General features: G+C 41.2%; 1 long non-coding RNA gene across 2 annotated transcripts in view; it reads left to right on the top strand.

Moving 5' to 3' along the window:
• The window catches only part of LOC141732402 (uncharacterized), a 52,337-nt gene extending 30,143 nt beyond the window's left edge, over positions 1-22,194 (top strand). For both annotated transcript variants that reach the window (XR_012584089.1, XR_012584088.1), the window contains exons 3-6: positions 532-681; positions 7,490-7,564; positions 18,858-18,978; positions 20,644-22,194. This is a non-coding gene — a long non-coding RNA (uncharacterized LOC141732402). The remainder of the gene's footprint in view (positions 1-531; positions 682-7,489; positions 7,565-18,857; positions 18,979-20,643) is intronic.
• Positions 22,195-23,234: the final 1,040 nt, after the last annotated feature.

The following is a 23,234-nucleotide window of genomic DNA, read 5'->3' as shown; positions in this document are numbered from 1 at the left end:
TTTTGCTAGGGTGATGTGTTCTGTAATAAGGTGACGTAAATTACAAAGGAAGCAAAGGATGGAATTATTTAAAAGTAAATAATTATCCATTACGATTTGATTAGTTTCCCAAATTCAAGTTCGCCCCTTTCAGAATGCAGTGTGTTGGCAGGAAGGAAAAGATGAGAGCCACAAACAAAAGCAAAGAGAGGTTGAAGTGAATGGGGCAAATAAATTACTGCATAGGTGCCATTTAATCTTCTGGCTGGAAGCTTCTTTCCCCTTGCCAAAGAATGTTTTCCAAGGACAAGTACTGCGTTAGAAGAAGATCACTTTCCGACTACATTGGCCTCTTGGTCAAATGAGTAACAGCAGGAACTCAGACTGCTACCTGCTTCAAACGAATATTTCAACAGAGATGATATGCCCTGTAAGCAACCTTCCCTGCCAGGTATTTGTTAGCAGATGTCCCCAACACTCTTTCCCCTATCAGTTCACCACCTTAAAACTTCACCTACTAGACAAATGGATCTCCAAAAATCTATCTCCTAGGAGGTCTCGAGCATGCTTCAGGTACCCTCTGGGCCCCGCACCTGCTAACTTGAATGCAGAAATCCAGAGGAAAAGCAATATTGTGCAGCCAATGCCTACACAGAGGACAACAGCAACGCACATGACCAGCAATGCACATACCCTGTTCCGGTAAGCGGGCGCATCTCCATCTGGATCTCTACTAAAGTACTTCCAGAAAGAGGTTGTGAAGGAGGAGGATCCATTGGCTTTCGAAGAGGAGCAGCTGCTCCGTACATCTCCCGTGGAGGTGTTGCCATGGGGTTACACAGAGATGGGGGTCCCCTCTGTGAATACCGCAGCTCCCACTCTGTGGTGGGATGGATGATGTTCATCAGGGCCATGGGTGGAGGACAGGGGCCCACAGGGTCATCCCACCATCCTTGACCCAGACACGTTCCTCTCCCCCAGCAGCCCTATTCCCAGCCCATGTTGCCATCCAGACCTCACCCCCTCTCAGCAGCCTGCCAGCCTCACACCCCAGGGCTGAGAGCCCAGAGGTGGGTTAGACACCACCAGCAGGCTTGCTGTCCCTCCACAGCACCAAACAAGTTCCCATCACTCAAGGTTAATGGGACGGGAGGGAAATGGCTCCAAAGCTGCCCCTTGGGCAGTGTGCTGGGATAACCAGGGACAGCCTCCTTTCCCAGTGGCCCCACATACCCCTGGCTCACGGGAGCTAATTGGAAACAAGAGCAGCTCCTCCCTTGAGGAGCTGAACTTTGCTTTTCTCTCACAGCTGGAACTTCTGCCCCTTCCCCCGGCCCGCCCCAGCCCTGGTACATTCAGCCACAGTTATCTCTGCTCGTGCACTGACTGTATTTTTCATGTTTATTATCATCCAGCCCAGTGTAGTGCCATCTGGCACATGCACACACGGGGGTGGGGGGGGGAAGAAAACCATATATTCAGCAAATGGAGCATACAGGGTTTAGGTTTTGTTTTGTCTTGTTTTCCTTATTCTTCCAGTTTCCATTTAAAATTATGTGGAAGGGATAGCTGAGCAATTCACCCTCATGAAAAATGATCAAAACCCCCAGTTACGAAAATAAAAATGACAGGAGAGCAGTGACGCCAGGAAGGGAGAAGAACACCCCTTCTGCTGAAATGCAGTTTCTTCTTTTCCTCCTTCTATGTTTCATTTCGGCTCGTACTTTAAACTGTTTGTGCTAACTCTTTTTTTTTTTCCCCAGGATTTGTTCTGGTCTTTCAAATAGTTACGTTACTGTAAGACGTGTATTTTAAGCAAGTCATATGTAAAAAACCACACTCCTCTGAAGCACTAGGGCACCGCAAGCCACACTGCAGTCCTTGAAATCACTGCTATTTTCACTGCTACAATAAAAATGAATGTAAAAATACATCTTCAGAGTGGGTGTAAAAAAGCACGTAGTAGTTTCAGCGAAAGCTAGCAACTAAAGCATCTCCACCTTATTTCAAAGGTAGTTTTGTAACAGAGTTGTATAATCAAAGTGTTTTTCTTCCCTGATAATTCATGCTCTGTAAGATTATCAGTGGAGATGCCTGTGGAAAAAGTACTACACAATGTATTGTATTACTTGATTAATTTTCTTTCAATTTTTACTTTAATTTTGTCTAGTTACTATATTGTGATCTAAGTCAGCAATCTTAAATTAACCATCCACTTAACTTTTGAAGAAACCCTACAAATGCATGATAATGACAAAATTTAAATTACTGTTGGTTATTGTGTAATGTCTACACCATGGAAAAGCAAACCTTCAGGTATTTTAATTCTATTTGCATATATAGCATTGTATTTTTCCTGTTTCATTTTTCAGAGTAGAATTCTCTGCCATTTCCAAACTGTAAAAATACTATTAAAAAACCCCTGTTTGGGATAGGGTTTTTTTGTGTTTTTTTTTTTTTCTAAATTGAAGAATAGCTTTGATGAAAATGTGAAAGAAAATAGTCCTTGGAATTAAATCGTCAGCTACTCAGATTTCTTCAGCAAAGCAACTTGTTGTTTTACAGATACACGTGCAGAGTGGTAAAACTCTTCCCTGATCCTGCTGAAACAGAGAAAGACATTTCGGTGCAATTGATCCAGTACCTGTATATCGAGCTAGGTTCTGGCCTCACATCTGTTTAAAATTCAATATATCCTTTGCTCAAGCCCCGATCCAAGGCTAAATGGTGTCACTGTAATGACTTCAAGCGGGCTTTGGATCAAGGCCTTTTACACCACTATGCCTCGCACCACTAGGCTGAGAAAAGCTATTTTTACTACATCTTTCCTTTCCTGTGAAATCAGATTAATTTGGAATGAATTAGAAATGCTTGAACAGAGATGCTCGGTGTTACTTTTTATGACAATACTTTTCATTTTAAATATTTCTTCCAAATACGATTTGATAGCAAAATAAAAATTTGCGCTTTCCAGTATATTTCCCCTCATCTGTGATTTTTGGGTGAATCGCTCTTTACTTTTACATGCGTGTGTTCATTGCCTTATTTCTGGCAACAGAGCATTGCAATTTTTATGTAAATAACAAGCGAAAAGAGAATCTATTGTAAAATACAATGTATGACAAATTCATTGAAACAAGCAAAATAATTTAAATAATGGTTATTCAATAAATGTCAGGAAAGCAATCCCACACCTTCGCTGATCGAGGCTGCTGTGTAACTTGGAAGAAAGCGATCAAGGGAGACTTTTTATGCAGTAATATATGGAGCCTGTTCCAGTTGTTAAGCACATAATTAGAAATTCAGCAAGTCTTACCAAAGAGGGTCATAAACAACCACAATTAAAAACTCGAATCTCTCTCTGCTTTGTATGGGCAACGTGTACGGGGGGCCGGGGGGGGGGAAGTGTTTGGTTTTTTTTTTGGTGATGACTCAGATTAGTTCCATTTAAACTTAGCTTTAATTCTGAGATCTGCAAAGCGCAGCACGCAGAACTTTGCAGCTTACTGTTAGAGGTTGTTTTACTTAGAAACTGGTAGATTTGCTCTGCAGCATGTCCAACAAAAGAGGTATACAGGAGAAATCAAGGTGGAAGTAACAGTCAGAATGCTACACGCATAACGCAAAACCCTTATGTGTGGGTAAGCATTAACAGGTAACAAAGCAAACAAAATTATGCATCGATTTTCTTCATCCTGTATGCGCTGAATTATAGCAAAATCTTCCCTTAAATGACTTCAGTTTTCAGAGTTTATGGAGTTTCCATAAATATTATTAATCCGACTATCCGGAATCAGTGTAGTCTGGTTAAATAATCTATAACCAGTAAAATTTGAGCAGTGATCAGACAGTGTCAGAAAGGTATGTCCATATGTTGGAACTATCTCATGCCACTTAAGTGAACTGAAACGGCAGGACAAGACTTGCCTCATTAAACCATGTCTGGGAAGACAATATGTGGGGAAAGAAACCCCACCATAATTAAGCGTCCCATCTAGATTATCGTATTAGTGTTAGGTCATTATAAATGGCGGGTAAGTGAAGCAATGTTTCCTTTCAGTGGTAAGTGCTTTGAAAATTTTAAGGAATTTAAATGCTTGAAAACATTTTCCAGCTCACCTACTTTCAACGTCAAGTTTAGACCCTTATTTCCCTATTTACTCCTTTAACTCTCCTGAAGTGGCCTTCAAAATGCGTAAGCGTGGATTTATTGTAAACTTCGCTGTTGCAGCTTCACTGTGGTTGTTCTGATCATTTCAGGACAAATGTGACAGTTTAAACTAATGACCGAACATCTATTGTGTTAGTGCTGTTTCCTGGTTATCTAGTTATTATTTATTTCCTGCTTGTTCTATTGTTTCTTGCCTTACGAAGACTCCTGTTCGCTCTGATAAAATTCCTTATAACACGGCTGCAACACCAAGGGTTGGGTAAAAGGGGTCCTCTGAATGATAACACAAAGAGCATATAAAGAATCCATCACGGCAGTCAGTAGTATAATGCAATTTATTTTCACTAGACATCCTCTTCACTACTGGATTAGTCACTTCACTAATGAGCAAATGACCTATAACTCACAGGAGTGGGAACTTAATGTGCAGGTCTTGCCTTCACCACTGCAGATGAACTGCAGCATGCTCACCATTATACAATCACTTAATATTTATGGCTCCTTCCCAGCTTTCTTGGGCATTCCATACGCGGTGAGTGTTTCAGCTGGGTGAAAAACGCAGGACCCGATGGCAAAACAAATACTGGGCTTTATATTTTTTATTGTTCCGGAAAACATTAATAAAAGATGCCTCTTGCATCTAGATTCCACCAGGAGCCCATTAGCAGAGAATGAACCGGGTTTAAAAAGCGATCTTTGTACGTGCTAATGCATTCAAGATGCTATTTTCTACCACTATACGCTAGGCATCTTTCGACGAATTTATTGTCCAGATCTCACTTTAGCATGACTTTAAGTTTAAAGAGAATTTATCAGGTCACTCACTGTATGAATGCAGCTTGTCTCCCTGTGCTAGGAAAAGTTGACACCGTGAAATCTAAAAAATTCTGAGTTTGTCAGTAAAAGGAGAGTTTACACTTCCAGTGGAATGAGAGAACTTGTGAGATCTTGCTCTTAAAAGTGTTTTTTTTCCCTTTCCTTAATTTCATTTATTGATTATATTTATTTACAGAGCCCAGAAATTTGAGTCTGTGATTATTAATTTTTATATACTCGGAGTTTGGAATGAAATTCAATCAAAAGTATAAAATATTCAAAATTTTAATGTTGGTGGATCACCCTGTATGACCAGGAAAACAGAAATGGAAGCAAAAGTACATTCTGTACCTCATTTGGTAAAGAATGATGACAAGATTCCCATACCCAGCATTATTTTTAACATTTTAAAGTAAATTCCAAGACTCAGTTTGTACACTCAGTGCAGAAATGGCTTCCTAGAGACAAAATAACTTTTAGCTTTGATGATAGGGCTGAAACTCTCCTGCTGAAATCCCCAAGATAAGTTTATCCCCAGCTTTATACCCGGCAGATCACAGAAAATTTACCTGCCTGACACAATGAACCCCATGGTAATTAGAAGGATTCTAAGCCTTTAGAAATATTCTAAGCCTTTACGCACTTACAGATAAGGCCAGAAAACAATTTTTTTTTCTGTTTTCTCAAATCCTAAGTAAGACCCTGGACCAAATCCCACCAAAGTCAGCTGGACTCTTTTCTATTGACTTCCGTAGATCTGAAATCAGGATGTACCTGCAACTCTCTTTTGTTGTTCTGCATCAGTGATGGTTTTGTGCAGAACCTTGGATGAAGTGTTGCCAGAAACTCTCGGGATAGAATTAGCTGAGCAGTAAAATGGAACGACTGGCCCGCTGCTGTGCTATGTATTACATTTTACTGATGCAGCGAGTACTATAGGTGCTAGGTCTATGAATGCCTCTGATCTTTCCCGCATTAATCCCTCTTTCAACTCAAAAGCTGTGGTTAAACTGGAGTATACCTTAGAAACGTGTCTTATGTGGAGAATTTTCAAGAATGAAAAATCCATCACAGCCTTCGGTAGACAATTTCAGTGGTTAGTTGCCATCACCATTAACCATTTAGGCCTTTTTTTTAAGTTGGAATTTGTCTAGTTTGAACTTCCAGGTGCAGTGTAATACGTATTCCTTTGTCTGCTAGACTGAAGAGTCCTCTACAGGCATCCTTCTGCCCCCAAATAGATGATTACATGATCAAGTCACCCCTTAACCTAGGCTTTAATATGATTTATCTAGACTGAGTACCTTCCCTTGCTTCTACATGCACTGTCAATAATGCTTTCCAGTCTTTTAATCACGCTACTTGCTCTCCTCTGAAATCTTTCCTAACATCCTCTAGGTTTATAGCAAGGTGTTCTCAAGCAGTTACATGAAATTAAGACTATTTTAAACCTGGAGTAGTGACTTATGTTAATTTCTTCTCAGAATTATATTAGTCATAAAGGCATTAGAAATAAATAGCAACAGCTGGGAAAAAAAAAGGTGACATATCAGCTGGTACTTCAGGGTTAGAGCTTTAGGGACAGGGGCTTAATGGGAAAATAAAAAGTATTTGTGCCTTCAGCACTTATAAACGTCAGCCTCTTCATATGGGTTTCTAAATATAGGTGTTGGAGCCTGACAAGAGGAATAATTCCATAACCTAGAAAACTCCTCCTTTTATTTATTCGTAAATACGGATTAACATCCTAAAATTTTCCATGTTGCGTTGGGTGAGGGCACCATCCTTCATCTTGCTCTTGGAAGGTTGCCTAACGTTTGTGTCCAATGTTAAGGTCACTCCAAAAACACAGTGGGAGGACTGATACTGTGCAAAGCAACGATCCCAGCAAAGTTTATAAAGCACTTGCCTGGGCAGCAAAAGTAACATTTTAAATTTTATCATAAGTGCATTTTCTTTGGAAAATTATGTTGTTATATCCATACCTGCTATAGGATCTCTAGCAGAACTGCTTTGTGAAAATGTTGCTATGTCATGTGAAGAGGCTTATAAAACTTATTTTAGGTATTCCAGCCAGTAATTGACAGTCGGTAGACTGGTCTGTGACACAGATATTTCACGCAGTGAGCATTTGGCATTTCTCACCCAGTCACGCTGGTATTTTATGAAGTGGCTCTAACAAAAAAAAAACAAACCCAAACGTCAAATTTGGAGGAGTGAAATATTCTACTTTTCTCTGTTTTGCTGAAATACGTCCGACCACTAAAGCAAGCAATACCCTTGTAAAACTGTGTATCTGTTAAAACAAACAGACAAACAAATAGATAGTTCAATGTGTTATTTAAGCAAAAATGCTCAGTTTCTCAGTTTTGCCATGACTGAGTTTTTCTTCTAGCTTTTTCTGTCAGGATTTTTACTGCTGCTTCTGCTTCTGTTGGTTTTGCTCAAGTTCTCAGTCTGTCACTGTCTCTTATGCTCCTTTTTTTCTCTCTCCTCTGTTTCCTTCCACCTTACCACGTCCAGGTGGGATGAGCAGAAACACAGACTCTTCTGACCACCCCAGTTTCCGAACATGGGGGTTTTGTGCTCTAAATTGAGGTAAGCTAGGGGGTGGCTGAGATCAGGGCTACATTGTTTGTTCAGAGAATTAAAAACAAGACTACAGGGAGAAAGAAGGCAGGACTGAAAAACAAATCCCGACAAGAGGGTGTTTAAGAAAACCTTTTCTGTTGTGCAACTCTAAAGCCAATTTCTGAGGAAGGCTATATCTGTGTGACAGCCCTAAGCCCCGGTGCTGTCAGGGTAATTTCTCCCATTTTACAACTTCGTCGCCGCACTAAAATTGTGACCCGGTTTCACAAGTCAGTTCAGCGCACAGCCATTTCACCTTCCCTCATCCCCCCCTCGCTCCTGCAAGATGAGTCTAGGGTGCAGGCACAGCCACGAGTCAATCAAGGATGGTTCTGATTGTAAATGCCTGCAATGGTATAAATGACAGTGCCGAAGGAGATTATATTCAGAGCCACATACATGCTGCAGAGGTCCCACCTCGAGATTAGCCTAAAATACCACCCAGATCTCTAGGTCCCTCTCAATTAGCACAGCCAGGCAATCTTCCCGGCACTACAGAGGCAACGACGTATTTTTAGCTCAGTGCAGCGCTCTCTCCCCTGAACTCTTGGAGCCCCGCTGAGCCAATGGAGTCCCAATCAGTGGGCTAGCTCTGATGCTGCCCCTTCACAAAATTGCCTGTAAAACCAGTTCAGCGAAGGGATCTGTAATGAGCTCAGCAGCTTGGGGCTCTCGGTAAACTGCAGTGGCGAAGTGAGTTCATGGCTGAAATACCAGCCCTTTTATTCATCAGAAGCACACCAATTAGTAGTTTAGCAGGCAGAGGAAAGGTACAGTGAGTGTTCATTTAACATTAGGCTGATCGTAGTCTGCATTTGTGCTAATTCTGGCAAGTTTTCCACATTTTGGTACTTGAGGACGGCCGTTTTCTTAATTTTATTTCTCCATTCCCCACACCACAAAGAACCTGCCAGCTAAGTTCCGTTGCAATGTATAGCGTCAAACTTTAAAGATTAGTAAATAAGAAGCTAAAACAATTCTTCTAAAAGATCAAACAATTCGTGAAGAAAGAAATATGTCCTAGGATCCTGTAGGATTCATATATGGGTCGTGATATTGTTGTTATACTTACGATTCTGGTTTATTACTCTCAGAGAGCATTACGCATTAATGATTTGCATTATACAGGAAACACTTGTGAGTTAATCAGTGCCTCAAGTTCTTCAGTGGTTTCCACCCTTTCTTTCTTCCTGTCTTACAAAGAGCTGATTTTATTACTTAATTAGTTCCTCTGGTCAAGGACTACAGACCCAAGTGTTGTCAAAGTTAGCAGAAAGAAACATCTGTCCACTCAGCCGGAGTTCTCTCCCATCAGCGGGAGGGACAGACAAACAGTTGATGGCAAACAGTATGTTCAGCAAATGATGGCCTATTATTATTTAACAAACCGATTGGAACAGTTTAGGATTGTGTTGGGGTTTTTTTTGTATTTTGTTGTTATTTATAAGTATTCGAGAAATACTTGCTGGGAACATATTTCAGCCAATTTCAGCCTATTGCATGCTGGATCTGTGCCTTCACTAGTCATCGCTTGCCACTCTCCCAGAGTAACCAGTCCTCCAAGTCACACAGGGTTGTTTCTTGCCCATTACTGGGTGAGTGGAACTAATAAATAGGGGGGTGGAATTATGAATTAATTTCTGCTTTCTCACTGGGAAATAGATTCCCATTTTCTTTGTAGGCAAACACAAGCCTACCCAGCTCAAGCTTAATATGTGATATTGGAAGTTCAAGACTCCTGGGCCCTTGGTTCCCTCAGAAAAAAGAGAAGATTTTTTTTTTTTTAAACCTGCAGTTATAACGAATATTTCCGATTTTAAGTTGTTTTCTGCTGTGCTGTTCCTAGGACTGTGAAGCCACAAGCTTTGGACCAATTTAATATTAATTCTTATTCATGAGTATTGCAAAAAAAAAGTCTTATTCTCAAATATTTCTTTGCTCTGTTCTGAGGTAGAAAAAGAACAAAACAGTTCAGAACTTTCTACTATCGCTATTTTTTAATATGCCTGCATAATCACTGCTTTTTCTGTTATCTTAAAATGTATTCTGCGGATCAACTTCAGTTCTCCCGACATCTACTACATGACAGAATACTGACACATTTTTCTACTAAATACCCTCCCATCCTCCCCAGCAGTCCCTGTTATAGACCATCAGTCAGTTTTACTGGGTTATAAAAGCATCTCTGTGTCTCTGCCACGTGCTGGGCCTTCCTAGAAATGCGGCTTGGTCTCTCCACCTCATTCACCTTTTAATGGCTCAGATTTTCAACAAACACTGCCATAATTCTCATAGTCCCATTTGTCTATGTGTTCTGAGACTAAAATAGTCCTTTCCAACAAGGCAATATTAAATGCCATACTATGATGTTTTCTTTTAGTTTATTACATGCCTGTTACTCTGATAGTTACGTATTTCGTATTTTCTGAAACTCCTCTCTCACAGTTGCTTCACCCATCTGACCCGTTCTTCAATCCATGTCTCACCCCATGACCTGCCTGTTGCCTGTGAAATCAAACCTTTTCTCTCTGTGCGTTCGAGGATCTGCATCGCTTGGCTCCTGCCTTTTCTCTAACCTCCCTGCTAAGGATAGCGTTATGGTTTAACCCCAGCCAGCAACTAGGACAACTCAGCTGCTCACTCACTCTCCCTGTGGTGGGATGGGGAAGAGAATCAGAAGACTAAAAGTGAGAAAACTCATGAGTTGAGATAAAGACAGCTTAATAAGTAAAGCAAAAGCCGAACACGCAAGCAAAGCGAAACAAGGAATTCATTCACTACTTCCCATTAGCAGGCAAGTGTTCAGCCCGAAAAGCAGGGCTCCATCACACGTAACAGTTACTTGGGAAGACAAGACACCATCATTCTGAATGTCCCCCCCCCCTCCTTCTTCTTCCCCCAGATGTCATATGACATGGAATATTCTTTAGCTCAGTTGGGGTCACTTGTCCCAGCTGTGTCTCCTCCCAACTTTCTGTGCACTCCCAGACTACTTGCTGGCAGGGTGGTGTGAGGAGCAGAAAAGGTCTTGACTGCTTAGCAATAACCCAAACCATCAGTGCATTGCCAGCACTATTTAATTCCAAACCCAAAACATAGCACTGTATCATCTGCTAGTAAGAAAGTCAACTCTATCCCAACTGAAACTGTGACAGCTGGTCAGAATGATTGTTGTGCAAGGGGTTTTTCATCAAAAAGTATTCTTTTTTTTATGAAGATGGCTGAGTTATTGCCAGTGAGAACAAAACTGAATGTTATAACCTGGGAAACTGTCAGAATATGAAACTGTTGCCAATGGCCATGTTTGCTTCCACCCGCTATCCCTGTTGTCTCCTTCCTTCTCTGCTCCCCAGTGGACATCAGATCCAATATCCATTTTATCTTCCTTTTTCGCAAGCACCGATACTCAGTCTCCCAGACCAGCCTTTATACCAGGAATGTTATTTCCCAGATGCTCTAAGTATTTCACTCTCTGTTTTTTCATAATTCTCTTCCATTTTAAGAAGAACAAGTAAGGAGGAACAGCTGAGAAAGCAGTCAATATCTCGTTGATAGGACTCATTATATGGATTTCTTATTAGATCCATGGTCCCAATGCTTCTTTTCCCCTCTTGTTCCTTTTCCTGTCTTCTTTGATTTCTCAGCACGTTGCTTGTTTCCCATCAGATTTAGACTTTATGCTATTCTGGGGAAGTAGCACATCGTGTCTTCTTTGGGCTTTTTCTGGCACATCTTTCACATTTTTGAGTCATTAAAATATTAAGAAAAGTTATAAATTATATAATATAAGTATAAAACATAGTAATATAAGTACATGGCAATGGCATCTACTAATGCTAGTAATTGCATGTGACACATATCTCTAAGTCCTCCTGAATGCCAAGACCAGATCTTTGTTTGCTCCCCAGGCCTCTCAGGAGGGGTTCCTTGGGAATACGTGGTTATGAAAATGATGCCCACACAGTTTTGTCAGTTTTGCATAAATGCAGAGCTACCAAGGCTTTGCTTGGTGCTTGGCAGAATCTTTGCTCCATGGTGCTGTTCCTCACTGTGCTCCCCCCCAAACTAAAAACATGTATTAATACGTTCGCAAACTGAGTTACGTTGGGTCCAGTCTCCAATTTATGGACAGGCGATAGCAACAACTCCATGGAATCCTAGGCCAGGGAAGGAGGAAGATTTAGAGGCGGCTACAGCAAAATTCACCCTATTTTGGAAGGATCTGTGCCTTGCATCCTCAGAAGCCTGATTCTGGCTGCACTGTTGAGGTTGCCACACACATTTGCCACCGACTGTGGGTCCCTCTACATTTTCTGATCTGGAGAAGACAGAGCTAGATCCCTGCAAGAGTGAACAGGCGAACAAGAAGAAGCAACAAACGCTGAAGGCCACAGAGACAGGCACGTGTTCCTCTCGTGGGTACCATCAGTACATCGTTCTCTTTCTCTGCTGCCCAGAAATGAAGGCAGTAGGTGAGCTTGGCTGAGGGAGGCAGCAGTCAGGGAGAGAGGGAAGTTTCTTTAAATAGTCAAGATACTGTATGAGCTGCTGTGCTATTACAGGGTGCCAGTGGAGACAAATTCAATGTAACTGGGGGAAAAGTGGCTGTGTGTAGAAGATACCTGCAATGTGCCTTTTTCTGAGGGAGCAGGAATAAAGTCTGCTCCCTCTGTGGAGATGGGATAGGGAGGGATTTCAGGTCACTGTCCTCAAAATTGGGGCGTGCAGGGAAACAACAGGATGTGAGTTACTAATAGCAATATATCCACATATATGTCTGAGAAAGAAAATCTGCAAGTCATGGCCTTCAGTAAAACGTAGACTTGTGGTTCTTTTATTGGTGATAGCCCTGTGTCAATAAGTCAAACGAACGCAGGGATGAGGATCCTTTGCAGAGTCCTCAAGAACTGAAGTGTCGGTGTGAACCCGACACCAAAAAGGGTGCACAGGGTCCAACCCAAGCCTGGCAGTCAGCTCCTTGTGACTGTCTTCCTCAGAGGCTGCAGTTGGTATTCAAAAGTTGCATTCATGCACAAGCTGGTGAGCATCCAGCAGATTCTGGGAGGCGGATGAAGCCTGGCTTCATTTTCTAGTTTATTCGTGATTTTAGAGTGGGCTTTAAATAGCATATGATATGAAAGAAGAAAACCTGATGGGATTTCTGTGGTTTAAAGATGAACAGGGTACTTCTTTGTCCCAGCAGACTACGTCTTACTGTGAAACTGCTTCTGGGAAAAACTGAGAGGATAAGCGGTCTTGCCATCTGAGATATACTACATCCATAAGCCTGAATTATATACAGGAAAAATAAAGAGTATTTTGCTTTCCTGAACGTTTGTAAAAAAAATCAGCAGAAAAGGATAGTTTAGATTTAAAAACAATCTAAATATTTAAAATCTGAGTTTAGATAAAATTTCAGTTTCTGCTTTCCTCAGTTGTTGCTCCTAGAGTCTTCCCATTATGTTTTCGATTTCTGCTCAGCAGGCTATTTTTCAGAGTTGTATAACTAAAGTTTCAAGGAAATATATTAGCCAGCAGCCTCACCTTAGCGACTGTATTTTTTCGGGTTGTCTTGTAGATGCGACTAGGTCTAATAATCTGCATTACCACTTGTGAAGCTCCATTAACATCTAAAGGTCTGCATAGGTGGAAAATTTGACTCATGGTTATTTAAGAAATTTTTATATTCTTTTTAGGCCTTTATTGGGTCTTAGGCATTATTGTATGAGTAGCATAGCACAATATTAGTAGAAGCTACTTATTTAGGAAAACTTCTTAGCAGCATTAGAGAACATGTTTTAAATTGTCAACACTTGAAATTATCATACGCTTACTTTGACCTTGATACAGAGTGCATTTATCTTCCCTTCTGTGTTTGAATAAACTTGCCAATACCTTATCTGGAATAGGAAAAACTACAACGCATCTTTTTTAGTTCATAAGTAGGAAACCTCTCTCTTTATATAGCAATGAAAACAGGAAGCTGTAAAATATAATGCTAATACAAATGGCATCATAAAATCCCACTTCAAGAAGATTTCAGTGAAAAATAAAAAGTAAATCTGTCTTCAATATACCTGGTTAACAGAAGTAAAAAATACTTGACATCAGATTGTTCTACCTCATTTGGACATAGCCAGATGAGATTCATTGCCAGTTTTCAGAACATATATTACAATGGCAACTGTTCTGTAATGGCATCATAAATACCGCGTGAATACAGCATAAGCACTGGTGTGAACGCAATACCTGATGAAGTTCTTGAAGCCACCAAGTAATGGCAAGGGCTATCTTAGGGGAGACCTCATTGCCCTCTACGACTACCTGAAAGGAGGTTGGAGAGAGGTGGGTGTTGGCCTCTTCTCCCAGGTGAATAATGACAGGACCAGAGGAAATGGTCTGAAGCTGCAGCAGGGGAGGTTTAGGTTAGATATTAGGAAGAATTACTTTACTGAAAGAGAGGTCAGGCACTGGAACAGCCTGCCCGGGGAGGTGGTTGAGTCACCATCCCTAGAGGTGTTTAAGAAACGTGTAGATTTGGCACTTCAGGGCATGCTCTGGTGGCAGAGATTGTAGGTTGTTTGTTTGTGGGTGGTTGTTCTTTTTTTTTTTTTGGTGTGTGTATGGTTGGACTTGATGATCTCAAAGGTCCTTTCTAACCATGAAGATTCTATGATTCTATGATTCTATGATCTTTGTTTTAGACTGAGAAACCGCCAGAGTTTGAACAAGTGATCACAGCACTGCTCTCCAGTGAGTGTCGATTAATGCTTTAGGCAACATCCTGGGGTGTCCAAGGCTATTTTTCCTCTACTCCTCAGTAACTGCCCAAAACACTGGGTGCCTCACTGTTCAGCCTGAGTTTGTTAGTTGCCCAAAGTTAGCTTTCAAACACCTTTAGAAACCTTGAGCCTGGAAATTTTGGTGACTAATCCCTTGCCTGAGATACTTTATGGTCTAAATGCATTCAAAGGGATCTAAATGCCACCTAAGTCCTGGAAAAGGCATTCTCTTTCTCCCTCAAAAATAAACAAAACCTTTTTTGCTAAGACTGTGCACTCCTCAGTGGGAGCCTAATCATGAAGCTGAAGTCCTTCACCTTCTTGTATACCCTCTTGCTAAGAACCATGTAGTGGTATTCCTCTTACAGCATCGGCAAGATGGATGAAGAATGTGCCAGTTGAGTGATGCACGGATCTAGTATTAGGGGGCTACCTTGTGGGGGCTATAGGTTCAAACATTGTCAGAGTCTCTGATCCCTGTGGGAGCACTGCAGAAAAGGGTTAGAGTGCATTTTTGCCTGAGCTTTGGAATCAATGTTGTTTGAATCTGTTGTTTCACTTTTTGTTCATGTGGTGTGAGCCAAAGGAGGCCTCTTCTTTGTCTTTTGGATACCACTCCATCAAAATGGATTGGGCGCTCTTAAACCGAGCAGACTGAGGTGGTCCATGTGCAATGCAGAAGTGCCAAGGAGCTCAGACAGACTATGCTTCTGCAGAAGATCTGGGCAGCTGCCTTTGCAGCACACAGTCTTTGGAGGTGTCATGATTTAATTCTAGCCGGCAACCAGGACCACACAGCCACTTGCTCACTCCCACCATGGTGGGATGGGGGAGAGAATCAGAAGAGTAAAAGTAAGAAAATTCATGAGTTGAGATAAAGACAGTTTAATAAGAAAAGCAAAAGCCATGCACACAAGCAAAGCAAAGTAAGAATGGGGTTGTTCAGCCCGGAGAAGAGAAGGCTCCGGGGAGACCTTACAGCAGCCTTCCAGTATCTGAAGGGCACCTACCAGAAAGCTGGAGAGGGAGTTTTTACAAGAGCATGATGCTATCCTATATGTAGTGGCTTCAAACTCGGAAGAGGGTAGATTTAGATTAGATATTAGGAAGGCATTTTTCACTTATAAGGGTGGTGAGGCACTGGAACAGGTTGCCCAGAGAAGTTGTTGGGGCCCCATCCCTGGAAGTGTTCAAGACCAGGCTGGATGGGGCTTTGTGCAACCTGGTCTAGTGGGAGGTGTCCCTGCCCATGGCAGGGCCTAAAGATAGATGATCTTTAAGGTCCCTTCCAACCTAAACCAATCTATGATTCTATGAAGTGGAAAGTCCTGCACCTGGGGAGGAACCAGGTACCAGTATATGCTGGGGGCTGCCCAGCTGGAAAGCATCTCCACAGAAAAGGACCTGGGTGTCCTGGTGGACACCAATTTGAACTTGAGCCAGCAATGTGTCCTTGTCACAAAGAAGGTTAATGGTATCCTGAGCTGCATTAGCAAGTATTGCCAATAGGTCGAGGGAGGTAATCATTTCCCTCTCCTCAGCACTGGTGAGGCCACAGGGGGAGTACTGCGTCCAGTTCTGGGCTCCCCAGTACAAGAGAGACATGGACACACTGGAGGAAGTCCAATGAAGGGCTGTGAAGATGATTAAAGGACTGAGTACCTCCCATATGAGGACAGACTGAAAGAGCTGGGACTGTGCATGGAGTGTCAGACCAGATGACCTCTGGAGGTCGCTTACAGCATCAACCATTCTGTGATTCTGTGAAGTTTATGCAGCTAAAAGAACCGCGTTCCCCCAGGAGTCCTAGTGGTTTGAGGAGCCCCAAGCCAATGAAGATGACATGCCAGAAGTATATCTGTGCAGCACAGTTATGTACACGCTGGGTCAGCTAGCCAGCTACACTGGCCTGGACAGAGTGAGCTTTAAGAGAGCCATGGACCATGAAGTGAGGGCAAATCTCACAGCCAATGCAGGCTGATGCTTGTCACAACAATGACAAAAAGAACAGTGTTTTCAAGGACTATTAGCCAGACTTATGTTTACAGTAACAAGCTTTTTCATAAAGAAAGGGGTCAAATTAGGAGACTGGGCTACTGTATTTTCTTTCTTCAGCAGTTGGGGATCACAACACACTCTTACCATGTAAATGAGGGGTGAAATAACAGATCCTTTTACACTGTTTTTTGAGCAGACAGGATTACAGTGCAGATTGTGTTGTGAAACAAAGAATAGCTCTGCAGGAGCCACGACTCTTCCTATGAATCATTCTGTCCCTCCTCTCCCCTTCCCATGTACCCTTTCTTTTTGTAATTTTCCTTAAAGGTAAATATCTCCTAGATGGGAATGTCATACTAACTGAATGGCTGGACTTTAAAATGGTTAAAGTTGGCTGTTTACTAGCTACAATTTTATTTAATAAGTAGTGACTGATAATGGTTATTTGCCTTCCTACTCAGAGACAGAAAATACACTTTAAACATAAGCATATGCATTGTAAAAATTATAAACATACCCTTCCCCTAAAGTGCCAAATAGAAATAAAAGTCATAATACACCTCCAATATTAGGAGAGAAATTGGGGTGGAGGGCCTGGAGAGATGGGGTATATGTTTTTCTGCGTAATGTTATGTTAACAGCAGCCATGAGTGAAGAGAAATTACATATGGAGCCATGCTGACATTTACAGGAACTGTTGTGGAGAACCTGAAGCATATAACAGAGAAAATAAGAGATTTGGAGTTAAAAGGTTACATCACATTTAGAAATCGAAGGAAACAAGTGTTGTAGTCCATGATAATACAGGTGGAGAAAGGATTACAGATGTGTCTAAGGACTGCTTGGAGAGCATTAATGGATGTTGTTTCCCTGTAACTTTCAATGGACGATTTGTCAAATACTCCCTGATGTGTGTTTCGAAGCGAGTGCTTCTTTTTGTGCATCCAAGGTGCTCTGTTCCTATTCCCCAAGGCTGATTTTGCTCTGTGGAGCAAAGCAGGAGCAGTCATGAGTTGGCCCTGACTTCCAAAGGCTGGAGTAGCCTTTTTTGGACTGAGCCTAACATCCAGTGATTACAAAATAAAGTGACGACAAAATCTTATTTTTCCCTATCCTGGGATCAGGGACACAGCAGCCAGATCAGCAGTAAAGCACAGAAAGATAATTTTAAGCAAGAAAAATGCTATCTAGCTCCTGAAGCCCGCTCTGTCTCTCCTGCAAAGCTCAGTGGCTGGCCACGATCTGGCCCGAGGTACATCCACCCGCAGTAACACTGACAGACGTTACGTGTCACATATCACTTCGCAGTAATTTCCTGGATTCAGCAATTATTTCACTAATGTTTTGTTTCAAGTCTTCAAAAGTGTCTAAGTGTCCAGATTTGATTTTTCATGCATATAAGCAGTCTTAAGAAGCTGTGGCACTTCTGTACAAAAGATGATGTTTCAGGAGCTCACTGCAGCATGAATATCTACTATAAGTATTATTTCTGTGTTTGTGCTCATTAAAATGTGAAAAGGGAACACCTGAATGCACATATATATTCCAAATATTTTTCTGAGAAAATATTTTTTCAAATTATTCTCACTGAATTATTGAGATGCTATTGACTTGTGAATCAGCAACAAACAAGTGCAAATTCCTATGAAAAAGGAAAAGGGAAAAGGAAAGAAGGAAAGAAGGACAGGTGAGGAGAAGAAAAGGAAAAGGAGAAGAAAAAGAAGAAAAAGAGATCTGACACACAGAGGAGTGAATATGAGCTTTAAAACAGTTTAAGAACTGGTCACAGGAAAAACATGAAGTAGGTACGGCTTTGTGTGGGAGATAGAAAAACAAATAAGACATTCAACTTGTTAAAAGACATTTCTAAGCGCTTACACTTCTGAAGTACCATCTCCAAAAGAAAACAAGATTTTCCTTTCAGTAAGTACATAGCACATCAAGGCTGATCAATTTGTTAATGTGAATGTTCGAGAGAAGAGAGATTACAGCAATAAAGGTTCTGACACATAAATTAAAGTAGTTGGTTTAGACTAAAAGAATATTGTAAAATGCCACCCGTGCCCCACTTTGTAGACAAAATCTGTGGGATTTTGGGGGGGAGTTTTGTGATCACATAATTAAGGTCTGCGAGGGTGCGAGCACACCCAGGTTAGAATGAGTTTTGTCGCTGGTTTTGTGAGCTCAGGTTTAACTGCACACACAGCCCCAGGAACCCCATGTTCCCGGGCAGACTCGGGGACAGAAGCTTTGCCGTTATAAAAGTTTTAACCGTTTCCCAAAGAAAATGCAGTGAGGGCTTTTGGACCGGAAAATTGCAGGGTTTAGCCCAAATGTGAGGAATCGTCGGGTCCCAGGTTAATTACCATCTGCTTTGTTACAGTAGCAGAAATAGTGCTAGACAAAAAGAGACAGTTATTCTCTTGAAGATAATGCGCTCTTACTACTATTTTGTTTGTATTCTTCCTCCTTAAAATTAGCCACTGCTTATAAAGTATCTGCAATAAATCCAAACAGTGGGATGGAGACAGAGATTGACTAAGTGAAACCTGCCCTAAGCGTGCACCCAAGAGATCAACAGAAATCAATTGTCTTGCAGAGGTAGGTGGTTATATGTAAAAGCTGAGAAAAATCATACTGGAAGCCACAGGAACACTTTCAAGTGGGAAAATTGGGGGTTGCCTACCGCATGTGCCCTTGCTACTGGAGAGCGTGTGTGTGTGTGTGCGTGTGTGTCACCGAGAGAGAGACCGAGAGACACAGGGTGGAAGACAGAGAACAAGGGAAAGGGGGGACAAGAAAAAGGGAGGAAAAAAGAAATCACTAGAGACACACAGATGCAAAAGCACAATGGTTGTATTAAATTATTTTGAGCTTTTCGTACAACTTACATAATTCTCAAGTAGAAGAAAATAAAGCCATAATTTATGCACAGTTCTTCCTAGCAAGTAAAAAAAAAAAAAAAAAGAGGTTATTTTTACAACCCCCTATATTGATTGTATTTTTAGAACACTTTCTAAAATAAGTGGAGAATTCAATCCTACTCTCTGAGGCATGTCAATTTGTGCCCACATAGTGGATGGAAAGATTGAACCCTAAGTGCAGATCATGACATTCTGCTGTGATAAAAGCTGTTTCTGTTTGCTTTAACACTCATGCATAGTGGTAAATGCCACCTGTGACACATTGGGATAACTATCTCTATTGCATCCAGTGATTTCAATACACTGAAAGTTGTTTCTGAAAGTTACTTGACTTTCTCTGCTTCAAGTGTTTTAAGACAGGAGAAGGCAGTCAAGCTATAGATACAGAGAAATTTCACTTGCCAGGAGTTTTTTTCAGAACGTGATACCAATTAACAAAAGATAATACATGTCCTAACAGAAAACCAGTCTGTGATCTACTTAGGCATCTGCTTATTTCCAACCCTGGTCATGAAAAGCCTTGCACTGTTGCTTAGATCCTTCTTAATTGTGCCAGTAGGCATTGCTTAAGTAGCCCTCTGGTAAATATCCATTCGCCCAGCCACTGCCCACCATATGTTTTTATGCATGTAAGGAGATGCATTTATTAATAATCAAGATCTGTTCAGAAAAGCATCTTTCAAGCCTACTCTTTTCATTGCCTCCCAGACACCAGCCTCTTCGTGACCATCAAATGAACTTATTTCCACTATTATTTAAGTCACTGTGTCTCTGAAGGCAGAACCAGAAGCTGCCAGAACCATCTAAATCAATGAAAATCTCAAGAAACCTGAACACGTGTCACAACATTCCAATACCTAAAGGGGGCCTACAGGAAAGGTGGGGAGGAACTCTTTGTCAGGGAGGGTAGCGATAGGATGAGGGGTAACGGTTTTAAACTGAAAGAGGGGAGATTCAGATTGGATATTAGGAAGAAATTCTTTCCTGTGGGGGTGGTGAGGCACTGGAACAGGTTGCCCAGGGAAGTTGTGGATGCCCCATCCCTGGAAGTGTTCAAGGCCAGGCTGGATGGGGCTTTGAGCAGCCTGGTCTAGTGGGAGGTGTCCCTGCCCATGGCAGGGGGTTGGAACTAGATGGTCTTTGAGGTCCCTTCCAACCCAAACCGTTTTATGATTCTATGATTCTATGATTATCTTCCCAAATATAAGGGCTATAAGATTGCTATGCTGCCAGTGGCACATTTCTTTTCTATGGTGTGGAAACTCAGAGAGGGCAGCAGGGTTGCAGACTGCCTTCCCATGAAAACTTGTGCAACTTTTCCAACTGTCTTTTCATCCTCCAGGTGTGTCTCCTGCTTCAGAATGCTGTTCACTACTGCAGACCTCCCAAAGAAGCCTGTGTACGTGTTTTTGATTGGCTGGTTGCTACCACAACTATTGTTTATTAATCAACTTTTTGGGTGGGGAACCAACTGTCCTGTCTGTCTCGGAACTCACATGCCAAGGTTCTGGTCCATGCGTGGAGCTCCTGGACACAGTGCCAGCCCATATATTATGACTTACATGTCAGGAATAAATTTTCTTCTTCTCTAGCCGTGCTGGCTGTCCAGGTCCTTGTCTGCCGTAAGGATGGAAAACTGTCAGGTCCCAGCTCCAAAAATCCTTCCTGCTCCCTCCTCTGTGCTGCAACCCACGCTGGCCTAGTTTTGAAGCGCGCTGGATAATGGATGTGAGCAGCTATAATTTCCTTCCCATGTAAGATAACGTGCCCTAATATTAATATTTCTACTATTAATTTCTAGGCGACCTCAAGCTTTTTAGCAATTTATTAAATCCAGGTGGGCACTAAAAAAATAGTGAGTATTGGCAGGCCCTCTGATAATAACAAATAAGTGAAAATGGCTGTTCTTTACAATTTTGCTGAGAAACTATTTTTGTCCTTGGGCAGCATTTTGTTACTATGCTTGCATGCCTCGGTGTTTCCTACTGAGCTGGCTATATCGTTCTATAGATATAACAATACGTATGCACGCATGCATTATCTATATATCTCTTGTTTGCTAAACCTGAAGTAATTTCTGTAATTATACACATAATGTATTTTATCCAAATACACAAAGAAGATTTTTTTTTAAATGCCACTTAGGATCTAGATTTAACTTAAACCACTACTTAGTCTATCTTCCTTAATAGGATACTAAAAAGGAATTTTATGACAACATTATCAGTAGCATTTTGCTGATAATTAGAATAACAATAATAATACTGAGATATTTTTTCAGTAATAATGGTGTTATTAATGAGATTTTTATGAAAGACAGACTTCTTTAGTATAATTATGAAAATTGATCTTTTGCATTTTACTTATTCACTGAAATCAGATAAGTGGCTTAACTACATGTATTATTTCTAATAAATATTCAAAAGAATGCATTTAAACAAGGCACCTCATTCTATTCTTGCTCATATTCCTTGCATTTAAATAAAAGTGTAATTGCTCTGCTTTTTTAAACTGCTAGTTTGGATTAGCTGTCTAACCTGTACAGTGTAGCTGTTTGCTGTTTGCATTTTTAATAGCTTTATTACCATTTGGTGAAGCCTTAATTTCTCACTCCCTTGAAGAGTCCTGCCTTTAAGTCAGCTCTACAATTTAACCAGCAATAATCTGTCAAGATAAGATAAAGACCTACACCAGATGAAATGCAGTATTTTTGTGTAGCATTCTGTCATTGTTAAAGGAAAGATCTGAGAATGTCAAAATGTAACACCTGAAAGTTTAATAAACTTTGTAGCATAATTTTACAGTTCACATTTTAAAATAAATTGTTCTAGAATACATTAGCTTGTTCACTAGTGAAATCAGTTAAATATCTATATAAATATGTTTGGGTGAAGGGAGCCAGCAGTTTTTCAACAAGGATAAAAGTTCTTTCAGTTTTCAAGCCCCAGATTAAGTCATTTCTAAAAATCCTTGCTTCAATTCAGTTCTATTAGCTCTGCAGTTTCCTCATAACTCCTTCATAATATTTGGCCGTAACATCACTGCAGAGGTTCATTAAATATTGCAAACGTTCTTTTTTTTAGAGTTGCTAATACTGAGGTAATTGAAGCAAAGCGTGCTTAACTCCTCACTTCCAGGGCTCGAGCTGCTCTTCAAGCATTCCTGTTTCTTTTCATGTTCCTGTTCTGCTTATTCATGCGAGTAAATTTTGGTTTTGTTTTTGTATTTGGTTGGGGTTTTTTTTAAGGAAATATATGAAGATGAGGTCCTAAATCCATGTGAGGGTAAAATAGTAACTGAACTGTGTCAGGTATATATGAACTAGTATATTTATAGGACAGAAGAATGAGTCTCTTAGTTCTACCTTAGCAGAACCTGCTATTCCACATGCAAACGGACATTAATGTCTTTCATCTAACCTGGCATATTCAATGAAAATGGAGGCGTCTTTCACCTAACCAGGCATATTTACTGAAAATGGCGGAAATGTAGGCTCTGTGAGCTGCTCCCGAGTCCATGAGAGTAGATACAGAGTCAGGTAGGTGGTCGGGGAGGGAAGACCAAAGCAGCGTGCGTGGGAGTGTTTGGGCAGCCTCCTGTCCAAACCCTGCACCCCTGTGTCCTCTGGACAGCTTGGGCTCTGCTGGGATCTTTCTCTGTACAACCCAGGAAGGGAAGAAGCTTTAGCATTTCACATCCAAGATTTCAGAGTGGGTTTTTTTTTTTTTTGAGTGACTGAACTCTCACGAATGTTGCTTTTTCCTTTTTTTTTTTTAAATAGAATGGTGCAGTAAAATAAAAAGTAGCTGTTTGCAGGCATTCAGCCCAGCTCACTGCTGAGGCTCAAGCTGTTGTCTCCCTTCACAATGACCAGCCCTCTCCTCTTAGGTTGGTTAAACTTTCCCAGGGCAGCTTTGCTAAAACATACACTTC

The sequence above is a fragment of the Larus michahellis genome, chromosome 1 (genome assembly GCF_964199755.1).
Source record: "Larus michahellis chromosome 1, bLarMic1.1, whole genome shotgun sequence".
NCBI classification, from domain to species: Eukaryota; Metazoa; Chordata; class Aves; order Charadriiformes; family Laridae; genus Larus; species Larus michahellis.
This window is presented reverse-complemented; position numbering and strand designations above follow the sequence as displayed.